This window comes from Anolis sagrei, chromosome 6 (assembly GCF_037176765.1).
Source record: "Anolis sagrei isolate rAnoSag1 chromosome 6, rAnoSag1.mat, whole genome shotgun sequence".
In the NCBI taxonomy this organism is placed as follows: Eukaryota; Metazoa; Chordata; class Lepidosauria; order Squamata; family Dactyloidae; genus Anolis; species Anolis sagrei.
In genome coordinates, this window is record NC_090026.1 from 7,777,652 (window position 1) to 7,793,489 (window position 15,838).

Here is a 15,838-nt window from a genome sequence, read left to right on the forward strand (position 1 = left end):
TATGGGTGAAATGTCAGGAGAGAATGCTACTGGAACATTCACACATAGGACCGAAATAATCCACACTATGAAAATAATGTGTTGTGGAAGGCGTTTTCCTACTTTCCAACAGACCTCACAACCTCTGAGCGTGCCTGCCATAGATATGGGTGAAATGTCAGGAGAGAATGCTACTGGAACATTCATACATAGGACCAAAATAATCCATACTATCAAAATAATGCATTGTCGAAGACATTCATGGCCAGAATTGCTGCGTTGCATGGGCTGTCTGGCCTTGCTCCAGAAGCATTCTCACCTGACATTTTGCCTACATCTATGGCAGGCATCCTCAGAGGTTGTGAGTTTTTTTGGAAACTAGAAGAGTGGGGTTTATATATCTGTGGAATGATGTCCAGGGTGGGAGAAAGAACTCTTGTCTGTTTGAGTCGGGTGTGAATGCTGCAATTGGCCACCTTGATTAGTATTGAATGGCCTTGCAGCTTCATAGTGTGATTGTTTTCTGCCTGGGGGAATCCTTTGTTGGGAGGTATTAGCTGACCCTGGTCGTTTGATTTCAGGAATAAAAAAACCCTCTAAAATCAGAACAGTAAATAAAGAGGAATATGAGAAAGAGCTCGACGTTTCACCTGTGTCTATGGCAGACATCCTCAGAGGTTGTGAAGTTTTTTGGAAATTAGGCAAAGTGGGGTTTATATATCTGTGGAATAATGTCCAGGGTGGGAGAAAGAACTCTTGTCTGTTGGAGGCTGGTGAAAATTGTGCCATTGGCCACCTTGATTAGCATTGCATAGCCTTGCAGCTTCAGAGCCTGGCTGCTTCCTGCCTGGGAGAATCAATATGATTTTAATGTGTTGTCGTAGGCTTTCATGGCCGGAATCACTGGATTGCTTTGAGTTTTCCAGGCTGTCTGGCTATGTTCTAGAAGCATTCTCTCCTGACATTTTGCTCACATCTATGGCAGGCATCCTCAGAGGTTGTGAGGTCTGTTGCAAACTAGGCAAGTGGGGTTTATATCCTTGTGGAATGTCCAGGGTGGGAGATACAAAGGATTCCAGGCAGGAATCAGCCAGGCTTTGAAGCTACAAGGCCATTTAATGCTAATCAAGGTGGCCATTTGCAACATTCACAGTTCTTTCTGCCACCCTGGACATTATTCCACAGGTATATAAACCCAACTTGCCTAGTTTCCAACAGATCAGAGAGAGCAGAGTTGGGGGATGTTGGGTGTGGACTAGAACTCCCAGGTTCCTTCATTTATGGGGATTTGGAATCCAAATGGCAATCTGCTCCAGAGAGCAGAGTTGGGAAATGTTGTTGGGGAATATTGGGTACAAACCCAGAGCTCCCTCAATGGAGGATGTGTAGTCCAAAGGGAAAAATGGGCTTGGGAGAACAAAGTTGGGATTTGTGGGGTGTTGCACTACTGCCTCAATATATTCACCTGTTGGGGGGATTTGTAGTCCAGAGGACAAAGTGCTTGTAGGGTGCTGAACTATAGTTCCCATCTGTTGGAAGGATTTGTAATCCAAAGGACACGAGTTGGGGAATACTGGGTATGTGGATTAGAACTAGAACTCCCAGGCTCCCTCATTGGGGGATTTGTAGTTCAGAGGACTAAGTGCTTGTCGGGTGCTGAACTATAGTTCCCATCTGTTGGAGGGATTTGTAATCCAAAGGACAAGAGTTGGGGAATACTGGGTATGTGGATGAGAACTAGAACTCCCAGGCTCCCTCATTGGGGGATTTGTAGTTCAGAGGACTAAGTGCTTGTTGGGTGCTGAACTATAGTTCCCATCTGTTTAAGGGATTTGTAATCCAAAGGACAGGAGTTGGGGAATGCTGGGTATTTGGACTAGAACTAGAACTCCCAGGCACCCTCATTGGGGGGGATTTGTAGTTCAGAGGACTAAATGCTTGTTGGGTGCTGAACTATAGTTCCATCTGTTGGAGGGATTTGTAATCCAAAGGATAGGAGTTGGGGAATACTGGGTGTTTGGACTAGAACTCCCAGGCTCTCTCATTTCAGGATGTGTAGTTCAAATGGCAATGTGCGCCAGGGCCCTTCCACACGGCCATATAAAACAGGATACCAAGGCAGAAAATCCCACAATACCTGCTTTGAACTGGGTTATCTGAGTCCACACTGCCATATATCCCAGTTCAAAGCAGATAATATGGGATTTTATTCAGTTGTGTGGAAGGGGCCCCAGAGAACAGAGTTGGGGAATATAAGGTGTGTAAGTTGAAGTTCCAAGAATCCCTTGTTAAAGGGATATGTAGTCCAAGGATATGTAGTCTGCTTGGGAGAGCAGAGTTCAGAAGTGTTTGGCATACAGACTACACTTCCAAGAATCCCCTGTTGGTGGGACATGCAGTCCAAATTACAGGTGGAACAGAATTGGGAGGTTGTGGATTTATGTAGACTAGAACTTCCAGACTGCCTCTTTGTGGACAAGGTGCTTGAGGGAGCCGAGTTGGAAAATAATGTGTGTGTGTAGATCTATAATTCCAAAATCCCTGTTAAAGGTTTCTGAGGTGGAGGCGCCTTCTTTGGAGGCTTTTAAACAGGTTGGATGGTCATCTGTCGGGGGTGCTTTGAATGTGATTTTCCTGCTTCTTGGAAGAATGGGGTTGGATTGGATGGCCCGTGAAGTCTCTTCCAACTCTAGGAATCTATGATTCTATTTCAAAGGAGGGGACATTGTTGGGGAAAGTCATGTTGTGTCTACCACTCCAAGAATCTTCTGTTAGTTAGAGGGATTTTTAGTCCAAAGGACAAGGTGCCTGAATAAACAGTAATGACAGAAGCAGCCTTGTTTGTGTGGTGTATGGATCACAACTCCCAAAATCTCCTTTGGGGAGATTGGCAGCCCAAAATCGCCCACCGTCTGTGAAGTGAAAGTGAAGGAGGATTGCAAGAACAAAGTGCCTGAGAAAACAAGAGTTGGGGAAATTTCCATTATTATTCATAAGAGTCGTAGTAAACTAGAATTCCCATATTACCCCATTGGGGGATTTTTGGTCCAGAATCTCCCAAAGGGGGTGTTGGAAACATGGGGAGTGCATCTACACTGTAGAATGAATGCAGATTGACACCACTTTGACTCCCTTGGAAGCAAGGAAGATGTATCCTCGGAGGCTTTCATGGCCAGAATCACTGGTTTACTGTGAGTTTTCCGGACTGCATGGCCATGTTCCAGAAGCATTCTCTCCTGACATTTCGCCAGCATTTATGGCAGGCATCCTCAGAGGTTGTGAGGTTTGTTGGACACTAGGAAAATGGGGTTGATATATCTGTGAAAAAATGTACAGGGTGGAAGAAAGAACTTTGAATGTTGCAAACAGCCACTTAGATTAGCATTGAATAGACTTGCAGCTTCAAAGCCTGGCTGATTCCTGCCTGGGGGACTCCTTTGTTGGGATTCCTTTGTTTCTCCCACCCTGGACATCATTCCGCAGATATATAAACCACACTTGCCTAGTTTTCCACAGACCTCACAACCTCTTGAGGATGCCTGCCATAGATGCAGGCAAAACGTCAGGAGAGAATGCTTCTGGAACATGGCCAGACAGCAGGTGTTTTGGACTAAGACTCTCACAACCCCATTTTCCTAGTTTTCAACAGATAGATAGACAGGTGATAGATAGACACTGACAGACAGATGCACATCCATACATCCATCCGTCTGTCTGTCAGTCTTGAAATTAGTGTGCATCTTACAATAAATTCCATCTTAGAACCGAATTATTGTGGCATTATTACATCTTCTGAGATCTGTTGGAAACTAGGCAAGTTGGGTTTATATAACTGTGGAATGACCAGTGGGAAAAACAAAGGAATCCCAACAAAGGATTCCCCCAGGCAGGAATCAGCCAGGCTTTGAAGCTGCAAGGCTATTCAGCGCTAATCAAGGTGGCCAATTGCAACATTCACACTTGCCTCAAGCAGACAAGAGTTATTTCTCCCACCCTGGATATTCCACAGATATATATTTGTAATCCAACAGACCTCACAACCTCTGAGGATGCCTGCCATAGATGTGGGCGAACTGTCAGGAAAGAATGCTTCTGGAATATGGCCAGACATCTTGGAAAACTCATTAATCCAGTGATTCTGGCGATGAAAGCCTTCAACAACACATTAAAATCATATTGATTCCCCCAGGCAGGAAGCAGCCAGGCTTTGAAGCTGCAAGGCTATGCAATGCTAATCAAGGTGGCCAATGGCAACATACACACTGGCCTCCAACACACAAGAGTTCTTTCTAATGTTCCTCTTTATTTACTGTCCTGATTTTAGAGTTTTTTATTCCTGAAATCAAACAATCAGGGTCAGCTAATACCTCCCAACAAAGGATTCCCCCAGGCAGGAAGCAGCCACACTATGAAGCTGCAAAGCCATTCAATACTAATCAAGGTGGCCACTTGTAACATTCACACCTGCCTCAAACAGACACACCTGCCTCATACTTCACAACCTCTGAGGATGCTTGCCATAGATGTGTGTGAAATGGCAGGAGAGAATGCTTCTGGAACATGGCCAGACAGCCCGGAAAACTCCCGACAACCCAAGAAAGATGTAGTTTCACAAAGTCTTTACCTTTCTCTGCCATAGAGGGCTAGTGCCTCACAAAACTACAACTCCCAAAACTTCTTTGAGGAAGACTTTTGGTAAAATCCTGAAAGACATTCCTTTCTAAATCATCCGCCTACAGAGATTAATCTCTGAAATTGAATATCCCGTGAGATTTCTCCTTAATTGACTTCTCCAATTAGCCAAGGTCATTGCTATGAAAAGGAGTTCTGTTGAGTTTGAAAGCTTGCTGCATTTTAATCACATTTTCATGACCCAAACAAAAGTATTTTCCACAAACATGAATTTGTTTCTTGCTCTAATATTATTAAACTCCTTTTCTTGGTTTATTTAATTGTATTGCAAGTTGTGCATCCCTAATCTGGAAATGCAAAATGCAACCATCTGCAAAACTTTGGGTGACTGAGATAGTGACACCTTTGCTTTTGGAGGGTTTGAAGTTCATAAACTTTGTTTCATGCCCAAAATTGTATTTTCGGAGGCTTTCATGGCCGGAGTCACTGGGTTGCTGTGTGTTTTCTGAGCTGTCTGGCCATGTTCCCGAAGCATTCTCTCCTGACGTTTCACCTGCATCTATGGTAGGCATCCTCAGAGGTTGTGAGACCTCACAACCTCTGAGGATGCCTGCCATAGATGCAGGCGAAACGTCAGGAGAGAATGCTTCTGGAGCTTGGGAAATGCCCAGGCTGTATTTCAAAATATATATAACTAGCCGTACCCGCCACGTGTTGCTGTGGCCAACCTTCCCTCTTTCTTTCCTTCTATTCCTCCTTCCTTCACTCCCTCTTTCCTTCCTTCCCGTCTTTCCTTCTCTTCTTCCTTCTCTATCTCTTTCCTTCCTTCCCCCTTTTTCTTTCTCTTCTGCTGTCTCCCTTTTCTTCCTTCTCTCATTCCTTCTTTCCTTCTCACCCTCTTTCTCTACATCTTCCCCCCTTCCTTCGCTCCCTCTTTCCGTCCTTCTTTCCCTTTTTTCTTTCCTTCTCTCCTTCCTTCTTTCTCTAACTTTCCTTCCTTTCCCACTTTTTCTTTCCCTCCCTCTTTCTCTCCTTTCTTCCTCCTCTACCTCTTTCCTTCCTTTTTTTCCTCCCTCTTTCTTTTCTTTCTTTCTTTCTTTCTTTCTTTCTTTTTTCTCCCCTTCCCTTCCTCTTTCTTCCCTTTTTCTGTATTGTCATTTAGCTTTTCATCATTTAGCTTTTGTGGGCTTTTTAAGTCCCCTCTGCTGTGTTTTTCAGTGTTTTTATGAGTGAAGGACATACATTGGGTTGTTAGGTGTACGCTGTCCAAATTTGGTGTCAATTCCCCCAGTAGTTTTTGAGTTTTGTTAATCCCACAAACGAACATTACATTTTTATTTAGATAGATTTGCTCCAGGGTATGGGTATAAAGTGCATCGGTAACAAATGAATATCGTGTTTAGACTTGGGTCCCGTCTTCAAGAAATCTCATTATGTGCGTAAATGCACAGATAGTTATTCCATAATTAAAAATATAATCCAAACCCAAAACACATTGGATAAGGGATTTTCAACCTGTGTTGTTTTTTCCTCCGCTGAATTTTTATTTCCAAGGACTCTTGGGGCACATCCATAATGGCTCATTGCTATGGAATCCTGGGAGTTGTAGTTTCACAAGAACTTCAGCCTTCTCTGCCCAATAATGTTGGTGCATCAACAAACTACAACTCACAAGACCTTTAGCCTTCTCTGCCCAGTAATGTTGGTGCATCGACAAACTACAACTCACAAGACCTTTAGCCTTCTCTGCCCAATAATGTTGGTGCATCGACAAACTACAACTCACAAGACCTTTAGCCTTCTGTGCCCAATAATGTTGGTGCATCGACAAACTACAACTCACAAGACCTTTAGCCTTTTCTGCCCAATAATGTTGGTGCATCGACAAACTACAACTCACAAGACCTTTAGCCTTCTCTGCCCAATAATGTTGGTGCATCGACAAACTACAACTCACAAGACCTTTAGCCTTCTGTGCCCAATAATGTTGGTGCATCGACAAACTACAACTCACAAGACCTTTAGCCTTTTCTGCCCAATAATGTTGGTGCATCGACAAACTGCAACTCACAAAACCTTTAGCCTTCTCTGCCCAATAATGTTGGTGCATCGACAAACTACAACTCACAAGACCTTTAGACTTTTCTGCCCAATAATGTTGGTGCATCGACAAACTGCAACTCACAAAACCTTTAGCCTTCTCTGCCCAATAATGTTGGTGCATCGACAAACTACAACTCACAAGACCTTTAGACTTTTCTGCCCAATAATGTTGGTGCATCGACAAACTGCAACTCACAAAACCTTTAGCCTTCTCTGCCCAATAATGTTGGTGCATCGACAAACTACAACTCACAAGACCTTTAGACTTTTCTGCCCAATAATGTTGGTGCATCGACAAACTGCAACTCACAAAACCTTTAGCCTTCTCTGCCCAATAATGTTGGTGCATCGACAAACTACAACTCACAAGACCTTTAGACTTTTCTGCCCAATAATGTTGGTGCATCGACAAACTGCAACTCACAAAACCTTTAGCCTTCTCTGCCCAATAATGTTGGTGCATCGACAAACTACAACTCACAAGACCTTTAGACTTTTCTGCCCAATAATGTTGGTGCATCAACAAACTACAACTCACAAGACCTTTAGCCTTTTCTGCCCAATAATGTTGGTGCATCGACAAACTGCAACTCACAAAACCTTTAGCCTTCTCTGCCCAATAATGTTGGTGCATCGACAAACTACAACTCACAAGACCTTTAGACTTTTCTGCCCAATAATGTTGGTGCATCAACAAACTACAACTCACAAGACCTTTAGCCTTCTCTGCCCAATAATGTTGGTGCATCGACAAACTACTTTCTTTGTCGATGGTGCATCAACAAACTACAACTCCTAAGATTCCATAGCATTGAGCTATAGAATCCTATGGGAGTTAAAGTGGTGTCAAACTGCATTCATTCCACATTGTAGATCAGGTCTGGGCAAACTTTGGCCCTCCAGGTGTTTTGGACTACAACTCCCACAATTCCTAACAGCCTATCGGCTGTTAGGAATTGTGGGAGTTGTAGTCCAAAACACCTGGAGGGCCAAAGTTTGCCATAACAGCAAACTTTGGTTAGAGTCACAGAATTGGGGCTCAGATCTCTCAAGTGGTATCTGAAGAAACTTCCATGCTTACCTAGGTATTTTGGCACTGCTGGGCCCATTTTGAAGAGACCTCCTTAAGTAGCTCTTAAGGGAGTGGTTTGACATTTCAAGAGTAGATTTAAGCCTTTATGAAATAGTGTGTTTGGAAATTTAAGGCGTGGAAAAACAAAACAAGAGACGGGTGTCCTTGTATGGAGATCGAAGGATCAAATCTGCCAAGACTGGCTCCTCCATTGGATACGCGGTACAATCTGCAAATAATGGCAGGGTACCAAATAATGGAGCCGCTAGTGGTGCAGCGGGTTAAACCGCTGAGCTGCTGGACTTGCTGGCCGAAAGGTTGGTGATTTGAATCTGGGGTTCAGGGTGAGCTTCCGCTGTTAGCCCCAGCTTCTGCCAACCTAGCAGTTTGAAAACATGCATGAGTAGATCAATAAGTACCGCTTTGGCAGGAAGGTAACGGTGATCCATGCAGTCATACCAGCCACATGACCTTGGAGGTGTCTATGGACAATGCCAGCTCTTTGGCTTAGAAATGGAGATGAGCACAACCACCCCGAGTCGAACACGACTGGATTTAATGTCAAGGGGAAACCTTTACCTTTCCAAATAATACAAATAATGGCACAGTACTGCAATAATGCACACTATCAGAAATAATGCCAAATAATGGCACAGTTTTACAATATTGCCAAATAATGGCATAGTACCAAATAATGGCACAGGACTCAAATATTGCTAAACAATGGCATAGAACCAAAATAATGCACACTATCAAAATAATGTCTCTGTCAAAACTTTCATGGCCAGAATCACTGGGTTGGTGTGAGTTTTCCAGGCTGTCTGGCCATGTTCCAGAAGCATTCTTTCCTGACATTTCGCCCACATCTATGGCAGGCATCCTCAGAGGTTGAGGAGGTCTGTTGAAAACTAGGCAAGTGGGGTTTATATACAGTATCTGTGGAGATGTGAGTTTTCCAGGCTGTCTGGCCATGTTCCAGAAGCATTCTCTCCTGATATTTCACCCACATCTATGGCAGGCATCCTCAGAGGCTGAGGGGTCTGGTGGAAACTAGGCAAGTGGGGTTTATATACAGTATCTGTGGAGATGTGAGTTTTCCAGGCTGTCTGGCCATGTTCCAGAAGCATTCTTTCCTGACATTTCACCCACACCTATGGCAGGCATCCTCAGAGGTTGTGAGGTCTGTTGGAAACTAGGCAAGTGAGGTTTATACATCTGGAGTGTCCAGGGTGGGACAAATAACTCTTGTCTGTTGAATGGAAGTATGAATGTTGCAATTGGTCACCTTGATTAGCATTGAATGGCCTTGCAGCTTCAAAGGATTCCCCCAGGCAGGAAGCAGCCAGGCTTTGAAGCTGCAAGGCTATTCAATGCTAATCAAGGTGGCCAATTGCAACATTCACACTTGCCTCCAACAGACAAGAGTTCTTTCTCCACAGATATATAAACCTCACTTTCTTAGCTTCCAGCAGACCTCACAATCTCTGAGGATGCCTGCCATAGATGTGGGTGAAACATCAGGAGAGAATGCCTCTGGAACATGGCCAGACTGCCTGGAAAACTCGCAGCAACCCACTATCAAAATAATGGCCAATAATGGCACAGTACAAAATGATGCACAGTAATGCCGCACTAACAATTAGCACAGTACTGTAATGATGCCCAATAACAGCCCAGAAACAAAACGTCAAACTTCGGAGTGCTCCGTACTGACTAAGCCTTGAAATCCAGTTGGTTTCTTTACATAAAAGGGATACCCTCTTATCCGTCTGCCTCGGGCAGCAAAATCTCCTGGGGAAGCCCTGCCTGAGGCTACGAGCGGTCAGGCCAGTGACTGGTCATAGGAGTGACCACTTGGTGAGGCATACCCGTTGGGCAAGGCTGGTTCTTGTGGCTTGGTTAGCATGGAAAGCCCTATTCATTGAGGAATTTGTGAGTTGCTTAACCTTGGTGATGCTATGGGATGGTGGCCACTTTTCAGGTAGTTTTGGGGGGAAGTGTGATTGGGATCCTATTTTATTGTTGTAGTAGTGTAAGGTTAGCTTGGTAGCAACGTGCTTTGCACATGCCCAGGAACACTGTGTCCTACCTTGTGGTTTGGCAACCGAGATCTGGAATGCAAACAGAGGATTGATGGAATCCAAATGAAGTCCTGGTTACCTTTGCTGCAGCTTACTTGAGTTTATTTATTGATGCATTTTTTAAAGTTCAGGTATGTAATACCTCTTAGACTGCAAAGTGCTGATTGCATCAAAATATAACCAAAAAAATGAAAGCAACCATCGCACTAAAACAAATATATCGTTGGCATGGCATTTTCTTGGTTCTGTTCCTCTTTGCATTCTTTGCCCTGGGGGCCTTCCAGTTGAACTTGTTTTAAAACCTGGAAAAGATACATATTTAGAACTTACTTAGATGATCCCTTGTAGCTCGAGGATGGTGGTCTTCCAGATGTGGTGTCTTGGCGGTGAATCCGTAGGTGGCTGTGGAACCCTATTCTTGATCCTCGTGTTCTCCTGCAGTGAGGACATCGGTTTCCAGACATTACGTTTCTCGTTCTTGAGTTGAGAGTAGAGTAACCACTTTGGGAGATGGTGATTGGGCATTCAGACAACGTGGTCACTCCAGGGTAGGAGCCTCGCTTCAGTGCTGGTGGTCTTTGCTTCTTTCAGCATGCTGACATTTGTCTGCCTGTCTTCCCAAGAGATTTGCAGGATTTTTTGGAGGCAACGCTGATGGAATTGTTCCAGGAGTTGAGTGTTACGTCTGTAGACAGTCCACGTTTCGCAGGCATATAGCAGGGTTGGGAGGACAATAGCTTTATAAACAAGCACCTTGGTCTCCCTATGGATGTCCTGGTCCTCAAACACTTCTTGCTTCATTTGGAAGAATGCTGCACTCGCAGAGCTCAAGCGGTGTTATATTTCAGCGTCAGTGTTGACTTTTGTGGAGAGGTGGCTGCCCAGGGAGCAGAAATTGTCAACATTTTTTAACATTACACTAGTAAGCTATAATTCTGGCATTGCAGAGGGATTGGCTGGTGACTGCAAACACTCCTTGCTTCATTCGGAAGAGAATGTTGCACTCGCAGAGCTCAAGTGGTGTTATATTTCAGCCTCAATGTTTACTTTTGTGGTGAGGTGGCTGCTCAGGGAGCGGAAATGGTCAACATTTTCTAACATTTCACTAGTAAGCTATAATTCCGGATTCGCAGAGGGATTGGCTGGTGACTGCAAACACTCCTTGCTTCATTCGAAAGAATGCTGCACTTGCAGAGCTCAAGCAGTGTTGTATTTCAGCCTCAGTGTTGACTTTTGTGGAGAGGTGACTTCCGAGGGAGCAGAAATGGTGAACATTTTCTAACATTTCACTAGTAAGCTGTAATTCCGGCATTGCAGAGAGATTGGCTGGTGACTGCAAACACTCCTTGCTTAATTCGGAAGAATGCTGCACTCGTAGAGCTCAAACGGTGTTATATTTCAGCGTCAATGTTGACTTTTGTGGAGAGGTGACTTCCGAGGGAGCAGAAATGGTGAACATTTTCTAACATTTCACTAGTAAGCTGTAATTCCGGCATTGCAGAGGGATTGGCTGGTGACTGCAAACACTCCTTGCTTCATTCAGAAGAATGCTGCACTCGCAGAGCTCAAGCGGTGGTATATTTCAGCGTCAATGTTGACCAATGAGGAGAGGTGGCTGCCCAGGAAGCAGAAATGATCAACATTGGAGAGGGATTGGCTGGTGACTGCTGGAAGAGCACTTTGGTTTTCTTGATGTTCAGTGAGAGGCCGAGCTTCTCGTATGCTTTTGGGAAGGTGTTTAGAGTGGCTTGCAGGTCTTCTTCTGAATGCGCACCGACGAAGTTGTCATCAGCATATTTGTTACAGAACTCCAAATTTAGGAGTACTCCTTCCAGAATCCCTCAGCCGGCATCCACTCTGGGAGGAATAATCTCTTTTTATTTATATGCAGTCGGCACATGTTGTGGTTACCGTATGCCTTCAAGTCGTTTCTGACTCATGGGGGCCTTAAGGCAAACGTATCATGGGATTTGTTTCCTTTGTGATGCTGAAACAACATTTTGCAACAGGTATAGGCGAACGTCGACCGTCCAGGTGTTTTGGACTTCAGCTCCCACAATTCCTAACAGCCAGTAGGCTGTTAGGAATTGTGGGAGTTGAAGTCCAAAACACCTGGACGGCCAATGTTTGCTCATGCCTGTTTTACAGTATGGAGCCTCTTGGCATCGACACTGTAGCATTAATGCAGTTTGACCCCACTTGAACTGCCATGGCTCAATGTGATGAAATCCTGGGAGTTGTAGTTTGTAGTTTCCTATGGAAAGGAAAAGCCAAAAAAAGCCAATTGCTAAAGCAAGGCCTTAGAAAGTGGACAAAAGTTGGCGACACTCAGAATTCAGTATGATGACTTGAGGATCCAAGAGATTTTGGCTCCAGGGTTTTCTTCCCTGCTGTAGCCTCATCCCAGCTGATGGCTGAAGGAGAAGCCTAGTTCCACCTGCTCCATCCAGCAAAACCGGATGGCCGCCTCCTCCTCCTCCTCCTCTTGCGCACCTGTGCTCCTTGCTGCATCGAAGGCACACCTGGGCATCAAGGAGCCCCATTGATTCCTTGGCCAGCTCCTGGGTGGGGCCACAGGGAAGAAGAAGAAGATGAGCCACATTTTTTCCTGGGCAGGAATATTCCCAAAGGCTTCTCCCCCACGGAATGCACATTCCTACACTTCCCCATTCCAAGAGTTGGGGAAACTGCCTTAGAATCATAGAATCATAAAGTTGGAAGAGACCTCGTGGGCCATCTAGTCCAACCCCCTGTCAAGAAGCACCCCCGACAGATGACCATCCAGCCTCTGTTTATTACACAGATGTTAAACCCTTCTGCCAGCAGGACTGCTGACCAAATGGTCAGCAGTTTGAATCTGGGAAATGGGATAAGCTCCTGTCTGTAAGCGCCAAGGAATGCCCAGATGGTTTAGCGTCCTGTGAGAGGCTTCTCTCATGTCCTCGCATGGGAAGCTGGAGCTTACAGACAGGAGCTCACTCTGTTCCCCGGATTCAAACCACCAACCTTTCGGTCAGCAGTCCAGCTGGCACAAGGGTTTAACTCATTGCGCCACTGAGGGCTCCTTATATACGATATGACAAAACAGTATTAAACTAAAACTCGAAAAGCTTTAGGAAGTGTTATATATGGTACATCTTCTGTTTTTCCTCTGTTCAGGACTCGATGTGGCTTACATGGGCCAAGGCCTCAAAAACAACAACATAACAATACACATAACATTATAAAGCAAATCAAAAACATCAAGCAATAGACGATAAACAATACACCATAACACAATTAAAAACTAGGGCCGGCCCAACTGTAATGGGTACAGATTAAAAAGGTGCTGAATATGACAGGTAACATGTAGGATTTTAGGGTAAGTGGAATGTGCAGACAAACTTAACTCTCTGATAAAGTGCTTCTGGGACATATTGCTGGAGTTTTCCTATTCTGGAAAGGCACACCGGAACAGCCAGGTCTTCAAGCTCTTCCTAAAGACTGCCAGTGTAGGGGCTTGTCTGATGTCCTTGAGGAGGGTGTTCCAAAGTCGGGGGGCTACCACAGAAAAGGCCCTGTCCTTCATCCCCACCAAACATGCCTGCGATGCAGGTGGGATCGCGAGCAGGGCCTCTCCAGATGAACGAAGGGAACGCATGGGTTCATAAACGGAGATGCGGTCATGCAGGTAGGCAGGTCGCAAACTGTTTAGTGCTTTGTAGGTAAGCACCTGCACCTTGAATTGGGATCGGAAAATGAACAGCAGCCAATGGAGCTCTTTGAACAGGAGGGTTGACGTCTCTCTGTAATGAGCACCCGTTAACATCCTGGCTGCTGACCATTGGACCAGTTGAAATTTCCGAGCCATTTTCAAGGGCAGCCCCACGTACAGCGCATTACAGTAGTCCTATCTAGAGGTGACCAAGGCATGCCGTGGACCATCCTGGCCAGATCAGCTCTTGCAAGGTACAGTCACAGTTGGCGCACAAGTCTCAATTGTGCAAAGGCCCTCCCGGCCACCGCCGACGCCTGAGCCTCAAGCGTAAGCGATGAATCCAGGAGGACTCCCAAACTGCGGACCTGTGGCTTCAGGGGGAGTGTAACCCCGTCCAGCACAGGTTGCCACCCTATACCCCGATCAGGTTTACGATCGACCAGGAGTTGTTGTCGTTGTTGTCGTCAGAGTAGTGGTGGTAATAGTGGTAACAAGCAGCAAGCTGTTGTTGTTACTGTTGCTCTTATTATTATTAAAATCAACTAGGCAGGGCATAAATGAATTGTATTATTGGGTTGTTGTAGGTTTTTTCGGGCTGTATGGCCATGGTCTAGAGGCATTCTCTCCTGACGTTTCCCCTGCATCTATGGCAACCATCCTCAGAGGTAGTGAGGCCCTCTGAGGATGCTTGCCATAGATGCAGGCGAAACGTCAGGAGAGAATGCCTCTAGACCATGGCCATACAGCCCGAAAAACCTACAACAACCCAGTGATTCCAGCCATGAAAGCCTTCGACAATAATTTGTATTATTATTCAACAAGAAGAAGAGGAAGGGGAGGAGGAAGAAGAATAACCAACAACTACCACCAAGCATGACATAAATGAATTGTATTATAATTGTGATTATTTAACAATAACAACACAAATCATTTAGGTCCTGCCTGTTTCACAATACTGGGATTCAAGGTACCCCTCACACACACATACTCAACTTCTGCCACCTGAAGCAATTGCTTCATCTCATGTTAGGTGTAGCCTTATGCAAAGCCCCTTCTTTGGCCCATTAGAAAAGAATTGGAGAGGAACCCAGACAATATACAGGGATGTTTTTCCTTCCCATTGTGGTTTTGCACATGCGTTGTAATGTATTTTATTTTTTGGCTTTTTAAGCCTCTTCCACTGTGTTTTTCAGTGTTTTTATGAGTGATGGTCACTTGTTGGCCTGATAGGTGTATGGTGTTCAAATCTGGTGTCAGTTCATCCAGTGGTTGTTGAGTTATGTTAATCCCATAAACTGTATTCGCTCATCTACAGCATAGATGCACCAAGTAATTGCAAACACACCGAACTACAAATCCCATTATTCTCTAGCATTGAGCTGTGGTATTTAAAGTGGTACCAAACTGCATTAATTCAACAGTGACTGGATTCTAAGAATTGCTCTTGCAACATAACTACGAGGGTTGAATGAAAAGTAATGCCTCCACCTTCGTAACTCCTCAGCAGATGGCAGTACTGGTATGCGGCCGGTACTGGCTTGTTCAGTAGATTCTCCTCTGCAGTTCCATTTTGGCTGGAAGCCTCAGCATTGAATGGTTGTGTTGTTAAAGTGCGAAGTATGGAACCTTGTGCGGACAGTCGGTCAATGTGACTTAAGCAATGTGCAGTCATTGAATTGAATTCTTCACAGCAGAAGGTGTCACCCCAAAAGACATTCATCAGAGAATGCAAGCAGTTTATGGTGATTGTGTTGATGCGAGTACTGTGTGTCGTTGGGCGAGTAAGTTTAAAGATGTTGAGGTGGGAGCATCTGACTTGTGTGACAAACAAAGAGTTGGATGTCCTGTGACAGCAACCACCGAATTTCACAAGCAAAAGGTTGACAGATTGATTCAGGATGACCTTCGTATCACTCAGAGAGAAATTTCAAGCATAATCGGCATTTCACAAGAACTTGTGGGTCACATTATCGCTTTGCTTGGCTATCAGAAGATCTGTGCACGATGGGTTGCAGAAACAGTGTGTCAACTTCTTCCGTGACAGCTTCAGAAAGTTTGTTCATTGTTGGCAGAAATGTTTCCAATTGTCTGGTGATTATGTGAAAAAGTGAATAGTGGTAGTTAAAGAGCAAATTCTAAAGATTATTTCTGCATTTCATTTATTAAAATATTCCCATCCAAGCCCAAGTAACGAGTGTGGAGGCATTACTTTTCATTCAACCCTGTACCATTCTGAAGCTGATCGGAGGACATAAAACAAAGATATGACTTCCA

General features: G+C 44.7%; 1 protein-coding gene across 1 annotated transcript in view; it reads left to right on the top strand.

The window, feature by feature from the left end:
- The window catches only part of TGM1 (transglutaminase 1), a 66,787-nt gene that overhangs the window by 1,018 nt on the left and 49,931 nt on the right, over window positions 1-15,838 (top strand). The window lies entirely within an intron of this gene.